Source organism: Tamandua tetradactyla, chromosome 2 (assembly GCF_023851605.1).
Source record: "Tamandua tetradactyla isolate mTamTet1 chromosome 2, mTamTet1.pri, whole genome shotgun sequence".
Classification (NCBI taxonomy): Eukaryota; Metazoa; Chordata; class Mammalia; order Pilosa; family Myrmecophagidae; genus Tamandua; species Tamandua tetradactyla.
Window position 1 is genome coordinate 144954559 of NC_135328.1, and position 15502 is coordinate 144970060.

The following is a 15502-nucleotide window of genomic DNA, read 5'->3' on the forward strand; positions in this document are numbered from 1 at the left end:
TGGACATTTACTTACGTCCACTGCACAAAAGCAACACATATTAGATGGGACATCAATTTTGTGGAACAATTTAACAAATTATTATTAGGAAAGTCTTTGTTTACTTGTTTATTTTAAATAGCCCACCATTTGGCTAATTAGCGAAGTAATATAGTTAATTTTATGATCAAAACTCCTCATTCAGCATACAAGGAAGACAACAATGCGTAGTTTTAATTCTGTCTTCTTGTGAACTGAAAACACTTAGTCATTTCCTATGCTCCAAGTGAGGCCGTTAGAGAAAACCAATTCGTAATATTTGTCTGGCTATGAGTTAAAATATCAGAGATGATTATTTTTGTCTGAAAGTGTCTTTTGAATTTATTATACCCCATGATTCTAAAATCCCTTACCTGTCCACAATCTTGGGGAAATTCCACTGTCTGTCTGAATTGCAAACTTGTACCGAGGGGCCTGGAAGTAAACCCTCAAATGGTAATAACATAAATATTCAAACTCTCTTCCAAATACCACATCTATGCTTAAAAAACAAAAAACTCCACCAAATATAATATAGTGCTCTCTAATATTCTGTCTTTATTTTTATACAGAAATATTTTAAATGTATCAAGAATGAGTAAAATTGATGCTCCAGAAATTTCTTGGCATTTTCCTGATAATTTCTCCGTTGATAATTTTGCCTCTCATTGCCAACAAGTTCAGTTCTCTCTGAATTATAAATAAATGTTTAAACAAAGTTTCTTTTGGTTCTGCTACCCCCCCTCAAGCTGCTGTTACCCCTCCTCTATTTACTGACTGGCAGTTTTTTCAAAGACTAGTCCATTTTCAGAGCATAATCTGGCTCACCTCCTAATTTTTCTTCAGTCTCTCGCCACCAGAGTCCCATTTCCTCTCCAACTCTAATGAGCTTCTCTCTATTGGCACCTCTGCTTTTCGATTGGACTTGATTCATACTTTAAACAATTTTGGTGCATTACAACTACCAACACACACACACAAATGCATACATTTTAACACAAAAGGGCTTTATTGTTAGATACGAGGAGCAGTCATAAAAGGAGATGGAACTATCGGCTTATTACTCTTAGAAAGATCACTGTATCATCATTTATGTTAAAATAGCCACAAAATAGTTTTTGAAAGATACGCTGCAAAATTTAAGTGGAAGATATTAAAATACATTATCCAAAAGGAGAGGAAAGGGAGTTTGCCAAAGTGTAGGGTTCTTTGTACTCTTCCTACATAGCCTCTACCCCGAGAAACCTGATTCAATGAATACCCACAAACTTGCCATTCAGAGAGTGCCCCTGGCTCCCTGTGTGTGGATAGAAAAGTGTACAGAGAACCTGGGCTCTTCCCTCAAACCGCAATGTTCTTAGTGTTTCCAGGACAAAGTTGTGTCATTGTCATTGTCGTCATCATCATCATCATTTTCTGAGCCTACATTGTAAGAATTAACACATTATTACATTGCCAGCACTGTTATCCTATTGAGTTATCATAGCAGCACTGAGCTAAGTTCCTCCCATATGCAAAACATGCATCCCTTTAACACAGTAGCACCTACTGTTTCTAGCATTGTCCTAAGTACTAGCTTGCATTCTAGCTTGCAGGAGGAGAGAGAAAGATAATAAAAAAAACAACAGGAAATGCTATGAATTAAATAGAACAGATTATTGCATCAGATGATGGAAGGGACAAAGGGACAACATAAGGAAGGGAGGCATAGGTCTCTTAGAAAAGATGACATTTGAACTGAACCATACATGAACGATGAGGAAGATCAGAGAGAGAAAACTTTCTTGGCAGAGGTAGCAGCAAGCGTAAAGGACCTGAAGATGCAAGGAGACAGATGCCCTCTTTTCCCCTTGTTCTCAGTAAGACCTTGTTATTTCCCCTCTAAGACATCCTCCTCTCTACTGCAGTTTCATATGCTAATCTTTGCAGATGCATGGGGCATGCAGATGTCCAAGTAGTCTCTACCCACAAGAATCCCTGCCCTACTGGCTCCTGTAGACCACATCTTGGCACTAAACCCTTGACGTTTAAGGGCTTACAAAGAAACAGTAATTCAAAGCAAGACTGTATCTTAGCAGAACCACTGCTGACCACACCGTCTAATATGTTACTCACAGTTCCTTATCTTAGAATCCATGATATATGCTCGTCATACAATTTAGTATAAGGAAATAAAAATTCTTCTGGAAAATTGTTTCTTTCATCTACAAATGAGTGATAGGTAACCTGTCCTGTCCCTCTTTTATTGTGGCCACCAGGAACCTCAGAGTTAAAATATGCTCTTATTGCAACAACAATCGTGTCCATGTTTTGTAGTATACTTGATCGTACCCCCTTCCTATTTATTTCCCCTTGTGGTTTCTTATCTTTATTTTCTCTCATTTTCATTGTCTTGTGTGGAAGAACTTTTACTGAAGTTGTCTCAAACTTTCTGAAAAAAGATTATATATAAATCATCAATCACAAGTGCTTTCTAGATGATCACAAGGAATTTCCTCATTGCAAAAGTTAGTGTGTCGTTTTGGTCCTCCTCTTCTCTGCCTCATGACACAGCACAGTTGCTCTTCCTTCTTAATCCTGTCTCTCGCTGTTCCCCTGGTTCGGAAGATCAATATAAATATGAATAAAATTTGTTAAAAACATTTCCTCTTCCTTGGTTTCATAACATACTAGAGTATGGTCATTCTCTTTTTAACACTTTATTTTCATTCATTTTTTTTTTCTTAGTGTCCTTCTTTTTCAACATGTTCATTAAATGCACATATACCCACATTCTGTTCTAAGGTCTCATCCACTCTCTACATGTTTTCCTTTGGCAATCCCCTACTATTGTCACACCTGTGTAAAAGATTTCCAATTTTTACTTCTAGCTCTAGCCTTTTTCCTGAGTTTGCATTCCATAGTACTGAAACCTCAATATAAATCTCAGAGTTAGAATGAATCCCTCTCCCTTCCATCCTGAAAATCTCACCCTTCCATCCCTGAAATCTCCTCTATAACATATGTCTGCCTTACAGTCTCTTGGGGACAGGAAACTCACCACCTCTCAAAGCAATCCATCTTAATACTGCCGGCTTAAACTATTAATAAGTTACTTCCAATAGAATGGTGAAATCTCCCTGTATGACATGTACCCACTGGTTCTAATGCTATTCTTAAGCAGAACAAGAAGAGCTCAGATGCACTGAATGCCAAATATGTGCCAGGGCTTTGCACATATTATCTCTTTACAACCCTGCCATGTGGTTGGTTTTGTTATTTCCATTACATCATTGGGACAATGATATTTAGTCTAATCACTTCATATGGCTCTTCTCCAAATGGTAAAACACACATATTTTCCAGAGGCGACCTCTCTATTCCAGGTTAAGAGTTCCTCCAATCACTTCTCATTGAGTTCTTCTTATTTCTGTAAGTTAATTTCACCATACATATTGCTAACCATGGTGTCCACAACCAAATTCAAAAATAGCATGCCAGTTGTGATTTGAATAAGCAGAATAGCACAGAACTGTCACCAACCCTATTCTAGATACCGAGTGCCTCTAATGTCATAGCTTAAGATCATACTTGAGGCCCCTTTTTTTGTGTGATAAAATAATTATGTTACACAAAGTTTGCCACTAACCATTTTAAATGGTACAAGTCAGTGGCATGAATTACATTCACAAAGTTGTGCATCCATCACTACTATCTATTTCCAAAATTCTGTTTCCAATCGAAACAGAAACTTTTTACTCATTAAGCAATAACTCCTGATTCCTCTTACAGACTTACTTCTGTCTTTGTGAATTTACTCATTCTTAATATTTCACATAATTAGAATCAAACAATATTTGTCCCTTTGTGTCTAGCTTATTTCACTCAGTATGATATTTTCAAGGTTCATCCATGTAGCAGCGTGTGTTAGAACTTCATTCCTTTTTCTAACTGAGTAATATTCCATTGTATGGGTATACCACATTTTGTTAAGGCTTACATCTATTCATGGATACTTGGGTTGTTTCCACCTATGTCTACTGTGAATGATGCTGCTGTGAACATTGGTTTTTAGTATCGGTTTGAGTTCCTGCTTTAAATTTCTTTGGGAATATATCTAGAAGTGGAATTTCTAGTTCATATGGCAGCTGCATGTCTAACTTTTTAAAAAACTGCCGTACTGATTCCACAGCAGCTACACCATATTACAATCCTACCAGAAATGCAGGAGGGTTCCAATTTCTCCAAGTCCTTGCTATTTTCCATTACAGCCATATTAATAGGTGAGAAGTGTGGTTTTTATTTGATTTGCATTTCCCTAAGGACTAATGATGTTGAGGAGTTTTTGATATACTTATTGGCCAACTGTATATCTTTTTTGGATAAATGTCTATTCAAGTCTTCTGCTCACTTTTAAAATTGAGTTGTCTTTCATGTTGATGAATTATAAGAGTTCTTTACACATTTTGGATATTACATCCTTATCAGATACATGATCTACAAATATTTCCTCCTTTTCTGGGGATTGTCTTTTGACTTTCTTTTTTCTAAAAAAAAAAAAATGGAACGCTTCATGAATTTGTGTGCCATCCTTGCGCAGGGGCCATCTTTTTACTTTCTTGATAGTAATCTTGTATGTGCACACATTTAATTTTAATGAAGTTGATTATATCTATTTCCTCTTTTGTTGCCTGTGATTTTGGTGTCATATTTAAGAAACCACTGCCAAATCTAAACTAATGCAGATTTGCTCCCATGTTTTCTTCTAGGTATTATGATTTAGCTTTTACATTTAGGTCTTTGATACATTTTACATCCCTGAGAACTGTTAATCAACTACTTGTTAAATATCTGAGCTAACTTCAATGAATATGTCAAATTATTTCCCAAACTGAGCTGAACTTATTTCCTTCCTATCTCTTTCTCATTTTGAATTCTCTGTATCTTAATGGTACCCAGGTGCACAAACTCAAATCCTTTACATCAGCTTTAAAGGTCCTTTCATACCTTCTAAATCCCATTGGTGACCAAGTTTAGGGGGCTGTGAGTCCAATAAGGCCTCACAACATCACCAAAATTGGCTTAGGTTGGGGCTGAATTGTTTACCAATTCAGACCACATTTTCTCTCACTTAGCTAAAATCATGCCTCTATTTCCCTTCTATTCTGTATTGTGTACACCTGATAGTGTCCATTCTGAAGCATGCATCTTAGCCTGTAATCTTCTATTTAAACAACTTCAATTGCACCTCTTTACCTATCAAGGAAAATTCAAACTTTTCACTTTGATCTGAATACCCTCCTTTCTGGCCTTATCATTCTATGAATTCCTATATGTACTTCTGGAAAATTGTGCCACAGGTTGTCTTCTGAATTTTCCTACTTCCGTGCCGTTCTTTATTTACATTGCTCTTGAGCCTAGAAGGTCTTCCTTTACTTGTCAAAATTCTATCTTTCAGTAATCAGAGAAAATGTCATAACCTCTTTGAAACTTTTGCCAAATCCCACTCTGACTTCTTGAGAATCTACAGTGATTCTCAAGCTCCTGGGCCCTCACAGCATTTTATTTCTCTCCGAGATAATAATAATACTAGAAATTTACATATATATATTCTCTTTTTAACTAAATCTGTAAGTTTCTTGAGTCTAAGCTATGGCTTATTTAATTTTACTATTCCCAGTTACAGGGTTGAGATCCAATTACACAGTGCATTATTTAAGAACAAGGAGGCAGGAAAGAGCAGGGATGAAAGTGATAGCTGGCTAAACCTAAAGAAAACTTGGAATCTAAAGCAAAACTCAGACTCACACAGACCATATTTATCAAGGCACCAAAAAACCTCTCTCTCTCTCTTCCTATTATTTCTGCCTATCTGTAACTTAGTTTTTTAGATTTTGCCCCCTGAAAATCTAGTCTCAAGTACATGACCTCTGTTTTAGTCTCCAAAGGCTGCCAGAACAAAGCATGACAAGCTGGGTAGCTTAAAACACAAAAATTATTCACTCATAGTCCTGGAGGCCAGAAGTCCAAAATAGAGATGTTGCCAGGGCCAAGCACTCTCTGAAGTCCCTAGGGAAGAGTATGCTCCATGTTCCTCTCCTGGTTTCTTCTGGTGGCCGGCCATCTGTGGACTTCAATCCTTGCTTCAGTTGCCAGTCACATGACCACCTTCTCTTTCTGTGTGTCCAAATTTCTTCTTTATATAAAGATACCAGTTACACTAGAATAGGGCCCACTCCACTCCAGTTTGGCTTCCTTAACTAATCACATCTGCAAAGACCCTATCTCCAAATAAGGTCACACGTGCAAGAACCTGGGGTTATGACTTGAATATGTCTTTTGGGGGGACACAATTCAAACCACAACAACTCCTTCTTTTTCCCTGAGATCTACCCAGACTAGAACTCTCTTGGGGCTGGTGGTCAGATGCCTGTACACTTGGGTGTCAAAGCTGATTTTGGTTAAAATCAGCAATTTCATGGAGTAACTGCTTGCAATGATTATACAAAGCCATAAATCCACATTCCCTTAAAGATATTCCCATGACAGGGAGCAGACAATCTTTTCTAAGCACACTTGTCACTCCCCCAATGTCTTAAGTATTTTAGACATTAGGTCATTGCACTGCTCTGTGTTTCAAAAAAAAAAAAAAGAAAAAAAAGAAAACAAAACAAAACTCAGCATGCACATTTCTTCATTGCTGGTATTTTAAAGCAGAACATAAAGGTCTTTACAAAACAAAAATGTACTTGATGGATTTAGGAGTAGTTGTATTTAAGAAGAAAAATCTGGGGCAGATTTATATCAGTGGGATTGAATTTTGCTATTGCCTACAGGAATTTTTAGCTATTTAACATAACCTATGTCAGCTCAAAAAAGTGCTTCACATTTTTTCCCTGGAATTCATATTTTTGTAATGAAATTCTACCTCATGAAATGCCACTTGCATTGCTAAGTTTGGTCAATGAGATTACTGAATTAACGAAAAAAATTACCTTCTGAAGATTAGGTCACATGAATTCACAGAGCTAGAGGTGGTTACATAATACAGCAGAGTTATATAATACTGTATTGGATGATATTATACTTCAAGATATAACAAATTTTTAGCTAATATCTTGTTTTCTGATCTTAGCCACCTGCTTTTTACTTTCCTTCTTCTCTCACTGGTAATGTCCTTGTATTCTAATTTATGCATCTTTTCCTTCTGAACACAGGTGTTATGTCATTTTCCCACTACCAGTCACAAAGCAAACACACACATACACTGACATATAAAATCATCTTTTTAGTGTATTAAAATTGGAGACAATTCCAATTATATAAGGATTGCTCCATCTCTTGGTTTTGAGTAGTAAAAATAATATATAAATGTATCTTTCAACCAAACCCATCATCTATATGAATAAAAGTGGATTTACTAAAGCTAATTTATTCTAAACTGTTTCTACAAACAGCAAAATTGAGATTACTGGATATGAGCAGTTGAAGAAAATATGAGCTCTAATAGCTCAAGTCAAATTGCCAGGATTTACTTAGAGACCAGCACAAAAATGAGAATCAGGCCAATTTATTCTGACTACAGGAAGAGAATAAAACAGCAGTCTTTTCTCTTTTTCTGAGAGATTTAACATTTGAGTTCTTGATATGTTTTAAGTTTTTAGCAAAAATTTTCAATATTCTAAAAATAACATAAAATAATAAACACCCATTTACTGTAAGTTGTTAGATGAATGAAAGGAACTGACTACTCCTGCCTCCTTAATTTACCTAAATAATAATAATAATAATAATAAATAAATAATAATAAAAGAGAGGAATATCAAATGTCAAGCTTCACCCAAATAGCAGGTAGGGAAGATTTGGTGCTCCCACTTCACAATACAGCATTCATTTAATCATAATAGTTTGTAAATTATATAGATCATTTTATTGTTTTATAGAATGTCCATGCATTAATACCCTCATATAAGATATTCATTTCTCCTTTGCTCTTATCTGGTGAGCCTTGCTCATACTAATTTTCCAGGTCACAGATAAAATGCCGTAGGGTCGGGCTGAGTAGAAGTAAATTGAGAAAGGAATAGGTTCAAAACTCAAATTAACACATATGGTTACTTATTAACAGGCCAGTTAAAGATTGAATGACAAGCAAGTTAAATTTGGTGTTCAAAATGAGGGACTGGCTTACCTTCATGTTAATTCATTCATAATGTCAATATCTTTCATTACTGTAGATAGCCGAATTAACTGTGAATTAAAGAGATTTTCCTGGGAAGAATTTGAAGTCCTAATTTATATCCTAATTTTATAAATCATATCAAATCTTCCTAGATCAGAATAAACTTTTACTAGCGTCTAGATTTAGCAATCAAATTGCCTTCCTGATTTCAATTGGTCAAAGAAGAAGATGGTTTTCTTTCTGCAAAACCAATTTGTTTTTAACCTGAAAAAATATTCTGGATTTCTAGTTAGTGTACTGTATTACAAAACATTATTATCCAAGATAAAAGTACAATAGTATCAAGGGAGAAATTTATAATATTAAGTTATTGCCTGGGAAATGTGGATCCATGGAATTATGGGGATATTACTCTCTTTATCTCCCTTCGCTCACCCTCTGCACCCCAACATTTTAATATAGCATAAATTATACTATTATGATCACCCAACATAGCCTTCAAGTGGGGGAAAAGAGGCAGAGTACAGATGTATGTAGACATATTCTTTACTGTAATGATGGAGAATTGGGGGGTTGGGTGGGTTGGGAAAGAGGGCTGCCCCTCAAATCTTTTGTGGCTTTACTGTCATGGTGGTGGTTAAGATATCCACAAGCAGAGCCACCTCCTGCTTTCCCTTCCCCTTATCTCTGAGTCTCTACTCAGCAGTTTACTTGTACTTGGTAGAGGCCCACAAGTTGTGAAATCCATTAGCCCAAACTGCTGAACTCTAAGGAGATCTTTACTCCTTACTCCTTACTATATTTAATTCTGACTTCTAAGCTTAGAATGCCCATTGTTCATCAAATAAAAGCAAAATAATAATAAGAAGTTGAAAACATTTGTATGTGAACACCTTTTGGAAAGGGGCCATGATTGATTAATCTTTGTACCTAAAAATCAGATCAAAGAGCCTGCCACATAGTAGGTGCTCAAAATGTTTGTGAAAGGATGAATATTCACCTCAATCGTTCTTACAATGAGCTGGTTAGAAAAGGGCAACATTCACAGCAAACACATGGGGGCGACTTCAACATTAATAAGGACCCACATTAAGACAAATAATGGTGAGATATTAAAATCCCTTCAAGCACTTATCATCTATACAAAGTTTTTTTGTAGTTATTTTAATTATTTAACACCAGTACAGTACTTACACTTGCATGGTGATTACCAATATATGAAGCATTTTTATAGACATAATTTCATGTAATTGTTCAAAAGGTTGATGAACAATTATTGTCCTCAATTTTATAGATAATAATGCTAAGGGCAAAATTCTTGGTTATTTGAAATCTAAAACCTGAGCACTTTTTACGAAATTACATTCTCTGCTATTAAAGTCTCTTTCTTCCAAGGATAATTTGCCATATATGCTTTTCTACATCCTCTATATTAAATGATGCAGAAGGTTTTTTCATATGGCAAATTTATTGATTTTGATTAACTGAAGCCTGAGAAAAATAGAAGAGTTGGGGGGAAACAGGATGTAGTGCAGATGGTATGGTCTACCAGAGTTAAAATCATCTCATAAAAATCTCTGGAAGAGATAACCTTTCACAATACACCAAAAAACATGTCTTTACCTTTCACTGAGACTAGAAATAAGTTCAGAAAGTGTTTTCACCTTTCACAAAAAAGTTTTCCCTGGAGTTAATTCACTATGCATAAGGGAAGATCCAACATAATTGAAGAAATGAAATAAATGCCTGCTTATTTTATTTAAGCCACAATATCCCCTGTGTTATTTCTGCTTTATTGTTAACACCATGACTCTAGATTTACAGCATGTGTATTTCAATAGCCAATCAGCAGTACTGTGAATGGCTTGCAACCCAATATAAGGAAGTAAATATTTGTTTCATGCACCACATCATTGTCTATCATAAAATTATATTTATTGACACAGGGATATTTTTTATTTCAAATACAATATTTAAGATACTCAGAGAGATTTTAGACTTTTATCATTCAAGCTAGGAGTATGTGTATGATGTACTTTTATAATTTGATAGAAAAAGTTCACACATCTTGTAAATAGGAGAGTAAGAATCTGAAATCCAGTTCTATTTGAAAGAAGACTGTATTTCCCACCACAGCTCATTCTGAATTCTAGGTTGCATGGTTCTGAATTACTGAGGTTTTGCCATATTTGATAAAGTTAAACCACCAATACTTATTAAAGTTTATACTTTCTGGTTGTTTAATAGTTAAAAGACTTTATAGATATTACAAACTAAATATTTATGATTTTGAATCCTAATGTTTCAAAAGGCATGGAATTTAAAGTCAAAACAAGGCACTTAAAACCACTGAATTATACGAAATATTACATATAGATTAGATTCTCATCTTTTAAATATCTAAATCTCACCTACAGCTTAAAACTTGAGATAGAAGAGAATTCTGATCTGATATGTTTTCATAATTAAATTTAATTAATTTCATTCTGATAAGGCATTTCAATTAATGCCCTGTAAGACCTCTATTCATTTCTTACTTTCTTTTCAATTCCATTTATCTCTGGAAAACTTGCATGTCCTCCTATACCATGTGCAGTCCATGAAACAATCCATGGAAATCTTGGACTTCTTCATGTACAATCTTCTCATAACAAAATTTTTGTGTGTACAGTGCTCAAACAGAAAAGTGACAGGTCCCCAACTGTCTAGTAATTCTTGGTTTCTTCCAGGCACCACGCAGGTTGAAAAGCCCAGGAAGGCTAAGTGCTATGGATATCACGAGAGCCTTAAACCTGAGGCTCATCTGTCATCAAATTTTGGTGCTGTTTGCTCTGCAACAGCTGAGTTTGAGGCTGGCTCAGCCATAACAATCTTTATAGCCTTTGCCACTAAGCACTTCCTTTCCTTGTTTGCGTTGGCTTTTTTTTTTTTTTTTAATAACATCAGCACTCAAATAAGTAAGAAAAACCTACTGGAATGTCAATGGAAAATGGGCAAAAGACTGGAATAGGCCATCCTCCAAAGACAAAATTTTTTTTTTTTTGCTAATAAGCAAACCAAAAAGTAATTAGCCTTATTACTAATTAAAGAAACAATAGTTTGGAAAATATCATTTTCACCCATCAGATTAGCAAAGATTTTTTAAAAAGATGATATTATGTCAGTGTGAATCAGTTGTTCTAAGCATATAGGCAATAGGAAAAAAATGCATACAGATATGCACACCAAAATCGAGACATAAAGATGTACATTAGTTAAAACAGCAAAATATTGTAAATAACCTAAAATCCAAAAATAGAGGAATGGCTAAATAAAGATATATCCATAGGCTAACTATTTTTCAGTCACTAAACTGTATTAACTTTTTTTTTTTGGCATGGGCAGGCATCAGGAATCGAACCCGGGTCTCCAGTATGGCAGGCGAGAACTCTGCCTTCTGAGCCACAGTGGCCCACCCATAAACTGCCTTAATTTTAATTTCTTGGGAAAAAGCCATCAAGTAATGCTAATTTAAAAAAAGTATGAAGTTCTACAATATTATTTCAATTATTTAAAAAAATGGTAAATTTATGTATAAGAAATTGACTAGTGTACTTTACATTCTTAATATCAATTTTTTAGACACTGGATAATAATAACTGCGCAGTACGTGCCAGATACCCATGTTATGCTTTTTGCATACATTACTTCATATTTATGCCTGCAACCATCTTAAGAAGTAAATGTTCATCCCAATTGGATATCTGAGGAATCTGAGCTTCACAGGGCCGGCCAGTAACCTGTCTATGAAGACAAAGCTATTAAATGAAAGATCCAGGACACAAGTTAAAGACAGCTTGACCCAAAGCTTGTGTTCATCATGTCCATGCCTGCCCACAGGTAGTTTTCATTTTCTGCTTCATGCTTTTCTCTGTTTTCTAGATGATCCTAAATAAGCACATATTGCTTTTATAATTTGGAAACAAGTCAATAATATAAATATTATATTAAAACTCAGTCACAAACTGACAATTTTAAAAATTGCTTCCTCAAAAGATAGAGGACTAAGAACCTTTAGGATGTTAAATTAGTGCATTTGGTGAAGAGCATAAAAGATCTTTCAAAAAATGTAATCTTGACTCTTGAGAGTCAAGTTAATTCTGCAAAATCTATTCATTTATAAATATCTATTTAACAGCTTCTTTTGACCACACATTATGCTAGGTGATGGCACACTAACATGAAGGACAATCAAAATGACTCTCTTTGGATGTTATGAAAATGTCTTTTGCAGGATCAGTAGAGAGAGGAGAGATAGGGAAGGTGGGAGTATACATTAATCTAACATTAGAATTCCTGGCTACCTATATCAAAGGTTTGTTTTATTCTTAATCTTTCCACAAAAACTTATTTCTGAGGATTCAGGGCTCTCCCCCCACCCAGGAAATGTCATAAAATTTTTAAGCATCCACATTCCAAGCATACATACACTCTATCTCTAAACATAGTAGTCAGATGACATTAAATGCTTTTAGTGTCACATAGCGTTATCCTCATCCACTAAGTATACAGTAGTCCTTGCATTTGCCCTTCTGGGTAGTGCAATATCTTTACTATTAAGTAAGCAAAGTTGTACCATCAGAAAAAGAATCCTCAGCAGAAATGTAGTTTCCATCCCTCTCAGTTCCATACCGCATCCCCCATGCCCTCTTTCCACTCTTCAGAAAAGCCCAGGTACTTCAGCAAATCTCCCTAGTGATAGGAAATATTAAGGAATACATTTAAAAAATTGTAAGGATGTATAGGAAATCCATAAGAACAATAATGATCTTGAACCTACAACATTATGACCCCGGGAAGATTCCCTAAAACCTCCTTTAAACAACTTGCAATTGGCCTCATGGACACCTTATGTTGTTTGTTTTGTACATTACTGTTAATTATTTTTTTAATTTTATTTTTAGACTACAATTTCAGGAGGAAGGAAAAGTGATGGTGGCTCTGGGATCAGATGTCATTGCTATGGCAATTCTTCTTACTTAAATAATATCTTCCAATCCCTTTGTAATAATAAACACTTGCTTTGTCATCCCCAAAGACGTCAATACACCACTTTCCTGTGGTTGTTCTAAACATAGTTTATAAGGTTAAAATATGGTGAATAAATCTATTCTCCCATGAGTGTGCTAATTATTGTTTTCGTTCATGCTAACAGAAAAAAACTAGCATAGTAATATTAACTTAACTGTAGGTGGTCGAACTACTTATTCAATTGAATTAATGAGTACACATTGCCTTCTCAGTAGACATCATTGTCATGATGGATATTTCATATCTGCTACTCCTACCACAAAAGACTTTACAACAAATACAATTGACTGTTTCACAGTTTTCAAAATTATTTAATACACGTGTCTAGCGGCTATGAATCCTGGAGTTAAAAAAAAATCATTACGGTCCATTACAAGAGCAAAAATTACTTCTCATTTTTCCAATTAAATGATTTTCAGAAGGTTTCATCACCGGGAAAACCAGAATGTATGAGCGCCGGAAATGCAGATAGCATCCAGCCTCAAAAATGCTTATTCTAGATAGAAACCCAACTATAAGATTTCTCTTTATTATTTGTGACAGTCATCCCAAGATGGAAAGAATTCCGATGTAAAGTAATGAAACAAAACAAAACAAGTAACAACTAAGGGAAGCCTGCAAAGTTTTCCAGAGAAACCTTTCAGGGACTCTTTCAAAGAAGAAAACATTTCTTGAAGGATCAGGGAGGTTAGGAAAACTATGCCAGGAGCCAGGCTCAGCCTTTCCTGAACGACTAGACCATCCCAGGTGAGCCGGTGTCCCGGGCTCCTTACGGTGGCACAGGGCGCAGGGCGGGTTCCTGCTCCGCGGCATCTTTAGAGTCCGGCCACCCCTGCTCGGTCTCCCGGAGCCCAGGGACTCCGGAGGCTGGCGCGGACCGCCGGGCACGCGCTGCCACCAGTCTCAGCTCGCCAGGAGTATCTCCCCACCCGCGGTTTCCGAGGCCAGCGCTGTCCCTCCGCCATTCTCAAGTCCGACATTTTCCACGGAGATAGGGAGGTGGGGAGAAGAGGAGAAGGGGACCGAGTGCCTGCACCCAGCCGCTGCAGCACCAGGAAGAGGGAGGCTGGCAAGGAGGCAGCTATTAGGCTGTGATTCCATCAATAATGAAAGCACCATCATCCCACACAGCCAGGGTGTCTCAGATACGCCCACCCGGAGAGCCGCCCCAGGTTTGGTGGGCGTTCCTCAGGCTCGGCCCCTCCGGGCTGTGACATCTACCCAGTACCCTACACAGGGTTGCTTTGGCTAAGGGGAGGAGAAGAAACAAAAGAGGACCACCCCCACCCCCCTACACACACACACACACACACACACACACACACAATCTTTTTCCGCTGCTAAAGGTAACCGTTTGTGCAAACCCGTTTGCTTGCACCGTCTTCACCTGAATTTCCCCAAAGGTAAAGAAAGATATGGGAGGAAATAACGCCCTGAGGGGACCGGTCGATTAGAAACTGTTTATTGTCCATTCGGTTTTCCAACACACAACAATACCTCCGTAGGACCTCGCGGCCCCGCGGAGTCGCCCCCGCCCCAGCCCCAGCCTGCTCTGCCCATTCATTCCGCGAAGGCGCGGAGGTCCCCGCGGGATCGCTGAGAACCTTGCGCCCGCAGGACACCGGAGGGCTGCGGGCACCACCAGACGTGGCAGCGACGCGGGATGCAACTTCCCGACCCGCAGCGTGGCCCCCCGCGACCCGCAGCCCTCCCTGCCGGGGCATCGAGTGTACCCTCGGCCTCCTCTTTCATTTATCAACCGCCCCCTTACCACCTTGTTTTAAAAAATCCATCCATCGGTATAAAGCAGACATTTTGATGTCATTTACTTAGCACCGCTAGCTTTCAAGACAGCATCTTACCCCGTCTCCTGCAGGGATGGGTAGCGCACCAAGCGGTTGGGGACGCGAGGCTGGGCTGCTAGATCCTCTAGCGGAGCTGGTCCGCTGCCATCCGCCCAACTTCAGCACCCAGCCGGCGAGGAGAGAGCGAGCGAGGCGAGGACCGCGGGGCGGGGGCGGGGAGGACGGCAGGGAGGGGTGGGCGGGGAGCCGCCGCAGTGCGCATGCGCCCCGCGGAACGCACAGCTCTTCCCCCGGCCCCCAAGCCCCGGGCTGACTGGAGGGTCCGCCCCTGCCCTAGCGCGCGGCCCCGCCCCCCTCCCGACCCGAGCGGCTGCTCCCTGCCACTCACCCTCGGTGGGCACCCACTGTACCCAGGGGGCTTGACCCAACCGCGGGGCTTTCCTGGCGC

At 38.1% G+C, this 15502-nt stretch overlaps 1 protein-coding gene across 1 annotated transcript in view; it reads right to left on the reverse strand.

Annotated features, from left to right (window-relative positions):
* The window catches only part of RGS17 (regulator of G protein signaling 17), a 119267-nt gene extending 104048 nt beyond the window's left edge, over positions 1-15219 (reverse strand). The window contains exon 1 of the mRNA XM_077149314.1: positions 15112-15219. The gene's annotated coding sequence lies outside the window, so the exon portion shown is untranslated. The remainder of the gene's footprint in view (positions 1-15111) is intronic.
* Positions 15220-15502: the final 283 nt, after the last annotated feature.